The sequence below is a fragment of the Tupaia chinensis genome, unplaced genomic scaffold (genome assembly GCF_000334495.1).
Source record: "Tupaia chinensis unplaced genomic scaffold, TupChi_1.0 Scaffold000271_1, whole genome shotgun sequence".
Lineage (NCBI taxonomy): Eukaryota > Metazoa > Chordata > Mammalia > Scandentia > Tupaiidae > Tupaia > Tupaia belangeri.
The window spans coordinates 2,082,195-2,092,882 of NW_006159752.1; the positions used below are offsets into that span (position 1 = coordinate 2,082,195).

General features: G+C 43.4%; 1 pseudogene; it reads left to right on the forward strand.

The window, feature by feature from the left end:
* The first annotated feature begins 8,866 nt into the window (after positions 1 to 8,866).
* The window catches only part of LOC102501659 (60S ribosomal protein L7 pseudogene), a 3,871-nt pseudogene continuing 2,049 nt past the window's right edge, over positions 8,867 to 10,688 (forward strand).

The following is a 10,688-nucleotide window of genomic DNA, read 5'->3' on the forward strand; positions in this document are numbered from 1 at the left end:
TTGAAGTCCAGAGCCAGTCGTTGAAGTCGTACTCAAGAACGTGGGTTTGTACATACACCTCGCCTCTCCTGGCCTCGTGTCCAGCTGGCTCTGCCTTATCACCAACGGGCAAAGGTAGCAGCTGCCATTCAGTCAGCCCAGAACGGAGCCTGTCCTTGTCCTTCTCCCCATTGTCAATGTTGGCTTTTACACTAGGATCTCCTACTGTACATTGTAGTAGTCAGTGGCGTGACTTCTCTTCATCCCTGTGACTGCCCCAAACAGACTGGTTTTAATTCATCACTGAGTGGTTGCAGAGCCTAGGTACTAGGAATACAGCAGTAAACCCGATACGCTTGAGCCCAGGCCTCGGTAGATTTAGTCCTTGGAGAAGAAGGACGCATGATTCACCACAGGGCAGTCAATCCAGGGTCTAATAAGAGGGGAGATGCTACGTAAGGGGACATGCTGCGGGGACGTCTTATTAAAGTCAGAGCCACCCTCTCCAGGGAAGTGGGACATGATAGAGGGACAGCATTTACTCTAAAGAGTGAGAAGATGGGAAGGTTGGTGCAGGGAGGTTGGAGGAAGAGGGTGGGAGCTGAGACAGGAGATGAAACAGAACATGGCATGTTTGGGGAGCTGTAGGAAGTGCGTGGCTAAAGAGTAAGAGATCTAAGCGAGGCACGACACTGGAGGCGGAGCATGAAACAATTATGAAAGGCTAATAATCCTTGTCATGGTGAACTCTGGAGTTCCTGAAAAGCCACACACGGCGCCTACGCCAGACAATGTGATCAGATTTCATTTCAGGGAACACACTCTAGCCACAGTCTAGAAAATAGATTGCAGCAAGACGAGAGGAAGGCCAGACGGGAGGCTGCTGCTTCAAATGAAGGACGACGACAGCCGGGAGCAGCAGCGGTGTTTGAGGTGGAGAGGGAAATCAGTGTGAGAGAGGTTTTGGACAAGGAACCTGCAGGACTTCCGTGTGTGGATTGAGAGAAAGAGAAGAATCTGGAAATCCCTGATGTCTGGCTTGGGCAAACTAGTGGACGGTGATGGTGTTGATGACCATATGATGACAGTATTGATGACCACAAGAACACATGGGGAGAACGGAGGGGAGTGTCAGAAGAGGAAGGCGCACCGCCATCAGTAAGCACGCACCTCGTAAGCTTTAAGCAGCTGCGAAATCAGCAGATCGTGCCCTGAGGAGAGTCACACATGGCATCTAGTGTTCCAGGAAAGAGGAGACCTAGGAATCACCCACAATAGCAGGCTGCAAAGTCTGGGTCACCTTGGTGAACCTGGCAAAAGCTACAGACATGTATATCAGATTCGCATATGAGAGGAGTCACATGCCCTGAAGTTTACCCACGGGTCCTCGGTTAATAGTTCCTGCTAGAGATGGTAAGAGCGCCTACAGGAATGGATGAGACCATACTGAAAGAGAAAAACCATAAAACAGAGAACTAAGAGAGCCCCGGGGTACCCCGACATTGAAAGCATCAGTAGAGGAAAGAGAATAAAAGGCCTCGAAGCAGACTGACTCAAAACAGCCAATGTAGCAGAGGAAAGCAAGCAAGCGAACAGAAGAGCAGTGACACAGAGGAGCGACGTCCTCATTCGTGCCATTCTGCCCATTCTTTCTGCGTCACAAGTTAAAGTCAAGGGTTGATACTTCGTTCGTACCCCTGGCATCTAATAATTGACCCTCATATGGCAAAGACGCAATTGATACACAGTTGTCTTTAAGTTTACAGATAAACAGTTAATAGGCTAAGCTCGATGTACTGTCAAAGGAGTAAAACACCAAATAACCAATACTATGTGTAAACCATGAGCCGGTTTCCCTCGCACAGCCTCCAATGTAGACTGCCCTAAATACGTATTTGGGGATTTGCATCTGAAGGCCTTCATGGCTTCACAGGAGCTACCTCCATCCCTTACAGGAAGACACGAACTAGGCTAGAACATTTGTGCAGGGAAGCAGCTGCTGAGCCAGGAATCAGCGCTGGACACCAGCCCCCAGTCAGCCACTAAGGCACAGTGCTGCTTCGTCACTTCCAGCACATCTCTGCACTTCCCTGGGTCTGAGATTTAAGTTCCGAAGTTCTATATCGTCCATTTTCTCCCTTTACTGCGGAACATCAGGGACTGCACAAATGCTAAGATAGATGTGTTGAGGGCAAACAGCCTATAAATTCTATCTGACAATGCGCTCCTCAGACTCGCAGGACAAAAGCTATTGTTACCAAACTTTGCAAACCTGCCAACATGTTATTAGAGTTACAAAAGATAGATGTTTTCTTTTCTGAGTCGGGTTTCCACTGATGATTTTGGCCAATGAGCAGTTTCTAAGAATGGGTGAGTGCGATTAGATGCCAAATGGTTCTCATTTATTATCTCACACCATTCTACTAGTAATGGGAAGGCAGAAATGAGGAAACGTATCACTAACGTAAGCCTAGAATAAATAATAATTAATTTTCTTTGTAAAAAGCGAAGTCCACTGAATGCCTTGAAAGTATAAGCAGGAAAATAAAACACGATCCTAACAACAAACAGATGGCATTCCCCTTTCTGTGATTACGTCCACTTTTGAAGTTTTAGAGAAACCGCACAACACTCATGCTTTCAATTATTTTTCCACCAGAGACAGACACCAAATGTATTTATTCTTTGTAACTGATTGCTCTTCCATTCCAGTGCATGTGCCTGAACTGAAAACTCACCTCAGCAAAAGAGAAAGAAACCTCAACAACCTCTAGTCTTGGCACCCCAGAAATACTTGATTAGATTTAAATCATTATTTGGCCAAGTCCCTTCTCCATCTTTCTTCTCTTTAGGGGAACATGGAGGAAAAGGTGCTCAGAGACTGGATCCAATTAAACTAACTTGGTCTTTTTTTTTTTTTTTCCTACTAGAGAAATTTACAACACTGATAAATGTTAGGTACACACGGAATGTTCTTTGGTTTCCTCCTCCGTATCATCTCGGCTTTTTTCTGCCCAAATAGAAAGAACACCCACAGGCATAGATGGGGCATGTTTATCACCTTTGTGAACTTATTACAAATTGTGCATATTAAGTGCCAAAGTTTTTATTCAAGTGGAGAAAAAGAAAATAATCATACTATGATAGGAAATGTCTTAAAAAATTCAAAATGGTAGTAAGAGAAATGTCAATTGCATTCATTACGGTATTTATTCAAAAGGCATTTATGGAGTACATCCTATGTCCAGGTTCTTTTTTAAGGGCTTGGGAATATGGTGGTATGTTTGACAGACAAGACACTCAACTTTAAGCACCTTATTTCCTACTAGGAGTAAAGAGACCATAAACAGACCAAAAAAATAATAATAATAATCAAGGTGATTTTAGATGGTGAAAAGTGTCATGGAGAAAATAAAAAGGATAATGTGATAATGACTACAAGTTTAGGTAGGGTAACCGGGAAGCTGTCCCTTAGGAAGTAATGCTCAGGGTGAGGTGAGGAGTGAAGGAGAGACAGAGGCAGCCATGCAGGGAGCTGGGTGAGCTGCAGGTGGGGAAGAGCTCAGGACCAGGTTAGAGCTAATGGAAAGACTGTGGTGGGAAGAGCTCTGTGGACTTCCAGTAAGTACATTCAGAAATGATGCCGAGTGTTTCCACACATCAGTTGTTCCAATTCTGCCATATCTGAATCCTCAAAGAATACCTAATGTTCTCATTTTACAGGTAAGAAAATCTGTTGCTGACCAGAGAGGAGAACTTCTCAGATCCCCTAGGGAAAAAATGGCAGAACTGAAAGTAGGACACTTTCTGATTCCAATCTTAAGCTATATGGTCTCTCAAGACGGCACTGCTGACGTGGGCAGCACACGGCTGTGAGACTGAGGCTAACACAGTGGAACCAAGTGGACTATGCTCTGTATAGGGTCTCAGTCCATCTGGGCTGCTGCCACAGGATTCTCAGTCCATCTGGGCTGCTGTCACAGGATTCCACAGACAACTGGCTTTTCCTCACAGTTCAGGAGAATGGGCAGTCCAAGATCAAGGTGCGATAGGGGTCAGTGTAGGGCGAGAGTTCCGTTGCTCATTGGTAGATGATGCCTTCTCACTGTGTCCTCCCCTGGCTGAAGGAAAGAGCTCTGTGGGCCTCTGTTATAAGGGCACTAATATCATTCAGCTAATCACCTCCCAGAGGCCCCACCTCTGTTATAACACTTTATTTTCAGGGCCAGAGTTTCAACATATTGAATGTGAGAGAGACACCGACGTTCAGCTTGTAACAAATGTTTTGCCTCCCGATCCTGCAGATGCTGCTGAGTCAGGGAATCTGCCTGTCTCCACTCCTCCTACAGCACACACTCAGGTGTCCTCTGACCCCACTGTGGTCTCTAGGCCTGTTGTGGTGGCTGCTTTCTGCAGACGGGCTTCACTCCACATGACGGTAAAAGCGGAATCCTCTGACGAAGGAAGGGGGCTTTTTCCATGAACATGCTATCTTATTCTTAAGCTATTATGCTTTTGATTATTAAAATATCCCAAATGATTTAAACCATTAAGCCAAGAAAAGAATAACATGTGAAATACTTTTATTCGATAGCATGCATTGAAATGACTCAACCTCCTACACAGAAAAAGAAGTAACACTTCAAAATAAGACTGATTTTCCCCTGATTGAATCTAACTCCAGTCTTATTGATGACTTATTCATGCAACAAATATGCGTTGTCTGCCTTGTAAATGTGTTTGCTCCCATAGTAACAAATATAGATGCAAAAGCAAATGAAACATGGCCCCTGCCCTCCAGAAGCACACAGGGGAGGTGGAACTATTAAAAGGTTCTTTTGTGGTGAGTTATGACAAACGCACTGACAGAGGAAACACAGGGAACTATGAGAACACACAATAAGTTTACAGAAAGCACATAGTATACAAAAGCTATGCATGGACTTCAAAAATATTTGCACCAAAAGAATCTCCCATTTTTATTTCATTTTTTCCGCCAACTTTTGGAAATCACCCTTACAGAGGGGACAGCCAGGACCCTCATTTTGTACCATAGCCTGCGGCACACCGATGCCTACACACAAGCTGTCCTAGTGATCCGTTCTTGGTGAACCAAATTGCCAAACAAGTGGCCATTCTGGTCATCAGGAACTCTACTGTATTGCCCGTAGTATTTGCTCCAACGGCTCTTCATTGCCTGATCCTTTGCACAAATTTCTCATTCCCTTTCTTTTTTTTTTCCCCCCTAACTAGTCAAGTAAGATGGATCTCTCCCCCCCTTTCAGGTTCTTTTTAAAAAGATTTCTGTTTTTGTTTTGATTTGATTTGTTTTCAAGAGAGAGTTTTTCTGCAAGGATGCATACATTCACCAGAAAAACAGAGAGACAGAGACAGAAAGTGAGAAATCACCTCCTAGGGGGATGGCCACATTGCAAACACTTCTCCATTCTCCTCTCAGGATCTTGGGCATACACACAAACACACACACACACACACACACACACCCAGAGTGAATTTAAGCCACCAAGTCTGGGATTTGCACCGTGGTCAACTACATGGGAGTCCAGCAATCAATGTAACCATTATTGCCACTTGCTGATCCCTAAATATATTTTTGAGGGTTTTTTTTTCCATTTGTTGGTTTGGGGGTTTCTTTTGTTTGTCTGTTTGGTTCTTTTTTTTCTTTTCTTTTTTTTTTTTTTTTTGCTTATCATTTCTGATTAATCTTTTGCAAGTCATTTCCCCTTGGATTGGAAGCTCTGCCTTAACTGCCCACAGTACACTACATTGATCCTTGTTGTACTTGAGGATGCACTAACTAAATTATATGTCAATCATTGTTCATAAAGCTCTCTCTCCTACTAGGCTACAAATTCTTTAAAGACAAAAATTATACTGTTTCTTTCTCTTTTTTTTCTTTTCTTTTTTTTTTTTTTTTTGGGGAGGTTTTTGTTTTAGGGGCATTGCCCTTTTAACAAGAGACAGAGAGACAGAAAGGAGAAATCACCCCTCAGGGGGAATGGCCAAGCCACAATCCCTTCTCCTACATTTTCCTCCTGGGATCTTGGGGATGCATGCACACGTGCCTGGCGTGAGTTTAAGCCACCGGGTCCGGGACTCAAACAGTGGTTGGACTACATGGGAGTCCAGCGACGTAGCCATTACACCATCTGCTAGTCCTGAGATTATACTGTTTCTATCACCAACACCAACATAATATCTAGCAAAGATTGGCACTGCATAATAAAATAAAAATAAAAATGAAAACATATACTACTAGTCTCTGTGGACCCAATAAGCAATTTTTTACTTTAGGATGCATATAACTGAAACTCACAGCTTACAGTCTCTGTGGTTTTCTTTTCTTTTCTTTTTCTTTTTTTTTTTTTTTTTTTTGAGAGGTTACTACATGGGTGTCCAATGACATAGCCATTACACTAACTGCTGGTCCCAAGTCCCTGTGGTTTTTAATCCTGTTTCTGAGTCCTGGACACAATGAACTATCTAAAGCAATGCATTGAACTTGAGTCTAACAGCAATCGAGCATCTCTAGAAAAAGCATGTTTACCCCTAGTATAAATGGTATATATTCACATCCACAGTGGAGCTCAGAGGAGTTGGTTCTGATGCCCCCACAGCTTAGCCTACAGGTCAGTTTGTCACCTTGATGCTGTGCTTTAATGCTATGTTTCACAGCACTGATGCTATGTTCTAAGGCATATGACTTTACAGATGGTGTTTTCACTATGTGTCTGTGTATTCAACATACAACTGCAGAGGTCTGCGATACACGGGTGTGTGATAGTTTCTGCAAGTCAAGAGCTTTGCCTTTACCTTTGTGTATTCCATCACCCTGCCCAGTTCCCGGGGCACTGAAGGTGTTCAATAAATGAAATGTTAACACTTAGCATTTTGTATTATGAATTCAAAGCCCTGTTTATTTAAAGGTTTCACTTTAGACAGTGAAATCCAAACAATCCAAAACAATAAAAGTTGCCTGTTTTTGAAAAATAATGCCCAGCTTCTAGGTAATGGTGGGTGAGTGTGCAAGTTTGTGTCTGAGTAAGCATTGCAAGGGTGAATGTGTGTACATGTGTGAGCAAGTGTGGGTCTGTCTGTGCAAGGACTTGAGAGTGGGCGAGCTCTCCCGGTGGAGAAGCCACTGTTCCCCAGTGCTCCTCGGTGTACAGGGTTAAACTGCTTCCATCTTGAGAGACTTTCAAAATTTTCCTTGGGAAGAAACCCTGAGGAGCAGCCCTGCCCTGCCCTCCATGCCAAGCTGGACGGTGCAGACTCACAGCCAGGACTCAGGGCCCAGGAACTGTTGTATTTGTCAGGGAAGGAGCTGTTGCCTCCCTTCCTCAGTCGCTGCTGAAACCAGGAGCCAGGGAGAGACAGAGAAGGCTGCAATATGGCACTGTCACCAGGATTTGGGGTCTGAGGAATGACAATATATGCCTGTAAGGGAGCTGTCACCTCCCTGGCCCTGAATACCACTGGAACTATGAGTCAGAGAGAGTTGGCACAACCTTGCTTCCGGGATCCAGGGCCAGGGGACTATGATACTTGTCAAAGAGGGAACTGTCATTTCCCTACCCTGGGCACTGCTGGAACCCCAAGCCTCAGAGAGACCAAGCAGACTGCAGTGAGGCCCCATTCCAGGACCCAAGATTCAGGGAGCAAAGATATTTTCCAGAAGGGAGCTGTCACCGCCTCAGCCCAGACCCTACTGGAACCACAAGCTGGAGTGGCTGAACAGACTGTGGCTCAGCCAGGAGCTGGGAGCAAACCAGAGAGGTGGAGTGAGGCCAGGGAGGCTCGGGCTTCAGAGCCCAGTAGGGTCTTGGTGCCAGAGCCTGAGGTGGACACTTATCAGAAGGAATGGCATGAGTACACCACCACTGTTCCATTCAAGGGGAAGCATCAAGACAGCCCACTAGAAATATCTACCCTACTGTCTCTCTGGGAAGAAAGGCTAATAAATGCCTCAGGAGTGTGGCTAGACTGATGAAGTGCAAGAAAATCATTACAGGAACCTCTGAAAATGTAATTTCTACATGGAAATGTAAAGAGGAGTCAACTGCCTGAAGCGGATCAGGCTCCTTAGAAGCTCTCCTACCTGCCACCTCCCCCCCGCCCCAACACATATCTTTCTGAGCAGAAAACAAGAAAAACTCTCCTTTGAACTCTGGAGTCCAGACTCCCAGGGCAGATGTTGGCCCTACCCAACTACACAAAAACATCAAAACTGGCCTGAAGCTATCACACATCTTAGTGCTGCAGCTTTAGAAAAAATCATCAACCTCCCACCCCATTCTCACCCTAAGCAGCAAGCACACTGCACTATCCAGCAAGCCAATAGCAGGTGGAGCTCTGTTTATGAGCAAGACCTCAAAGCCCAATGGTAGCAGAGGATGCAAAAAAGTGCTTCCCCTTATCCAACACAGACTGAGCAATTCCATCACTAACTCCTGTCTGGCAGGCAGCGCAGGCCTGAGTTCTCCCTTCCTTCAGACTCAAAGGAAATGGCCACCTCTTTCAACTGATGCTACCCACAGCTCAGTCTTTCTAGATCTACCTGAACTGTCTCATGCACAGGCTCCACAAGCCCTGTGCTGATCTGAAAGATGCAGCTGGCTTCCGGCCCCTTCTTTTGCCAGGGGTACACTTGAGACATAGAACTTTCTCTCCCCAACCCCTAGCCTCACATATTTTGATCAACGGGACTGGGGAGAAATGTTCACATATTGAAATGCTCACATTGTAAGCTAGACAATGTGACTGAATGTATATACAAAAAAGAAATAAATTAAATTAAAAAAATCTATTTCAACAAAAAAAGAAATAAATTAAATTTAAAAAAAACTATTTCGAAAATTAGGAAGAAATGAGTACTCTACAAGATGCCTACAAATCAATGCAGAGATGCAAGAAATATGGAAAAATAGTAAATATCTCCTCCTCAGAGAAGCACATTAACTACTCACCAACCATGGATAAAACACGAGAAATCCCAGAAAGGTCAGAAAAGGAATTCAGACTATTCATCATAACAAAACTCAATGAGATCCAAAAGTAAACAGACAATCAAGTTCAGGGCATGAGAAAACCATTCATGACATAAAGAAAGCACTCTGTCAAGAGATAAATACCCTAAAAAATAATCAAACAGAACTTCTGGAGATAAGAGTACAATACAGGAAATCAAAATCTTTCTGAAAAATATTAACAGCAGCTTAGACCATGCAGAGGAAAAAAATCTCTGACCCAAGACAAAGCCTCCAATTTGATCCGAGTCAACAAAAACAACAAAAAAGATAAACATTAGAAATGAGGACAACAGGGCCAGTAGGTGGTTTGGACCCCAAATGCCTGACTGTGCAATTTGAGTCCCAGACCCAGTGTCTTGAAAACCATGCCAGAAGGGTGCATCCATGCCCAAAATCCCAAGAGGAGAATGTAGGAGAAAGGAATGTAGAATGGACTCCAGAGTTTCAATGAGATTGAATCAGTAATAGTCTACTAGCAAGGAAAAGTCTAGGTCCTGAGGGTTTCACTTTTGAATTCTCTAAAATTTTTAAAGAATTAATCCCCAAATCCCAATTACCCTCAAACTATTTCTCTTCTTTTCTCTTTTCTTTCTTTCTTTCTTTCTTTCTTTCTTTCTTTCTTTCTTTCTTTCTTTCTTTCTCTTTCTTTTTTCTTTCTTTCTTTTCTTTTTTTTTTTTGAGAATTTTTTACTATAAGGTGCATGCACTTGCCAGAGAGACTGAAAGTGAGAAATCACCCCCCCACCAGGGGTGATGGCCACATTGTAATCTCTTCTCCTCTCAAGAGTTTGGGCATGTACCCACACACACTCAGCATGAGTTTTAAGCCAGATGTGAGACTGGAACTATGATCGACTATATGGAAATTCAGCCATGTAACCATTATACCATCTGCTGATCCACCCTCGAACTATTTCAAAAGATCCATAGGAGGAACTCCCTCAAACTCTACCACCATGAGACAAAAAGCAGACAAGGATATAACATAAAAAAAACTACAGACCAATGGCTATGATTAATATAGATTTTTAAATCTTCAACAAAATACTAGTAAAATGGGTCTAACAAAACTTCAAAAAAATCATACACCATGATCGAATATACCTCAGCCCACAGATGCAAAGATGATTCAAATACACAAAACAGTAAGTGTAACATATCACATCGACAGGAAGAAAGACAAAAAACATGAGATATTGTCAATAGATGATGAAAAAGCATTCAATAAGATATAATATTCTTTCACAATTAAGACTCTCAAAAAATAAGTATAGAATGTACATTTCTCAACATGATAAAAGCCATTTATGACAAATCCATAGGTAACATCTACTAACTGGGGAAATAGTGAAAACTTCCTACTAAAAACTGGAACAAGAGAGGTTATCCACTTTCTCCACCCCTTTTCAACATAGTGCTGCAGTCTTGGCCAATGTAATCAGAAAAGAGAGGACAAGAGACCAGCAGTTAGCATAATGGCTATGTTGCTTGACTACCATGTAACCAAACATGGTTCAAGTTCCAGACCTGGTGGCTTAAACTCACGCCGGGTGCATGTGTGTGTGTGTGTGCCCAAGATCCCGATAGGAGAATGAAGGAGAAAGGATTGCAGCATGGCCATCTCCCCTTGGGGGGTGATTTCTCGCTTTCTGTCTCTCT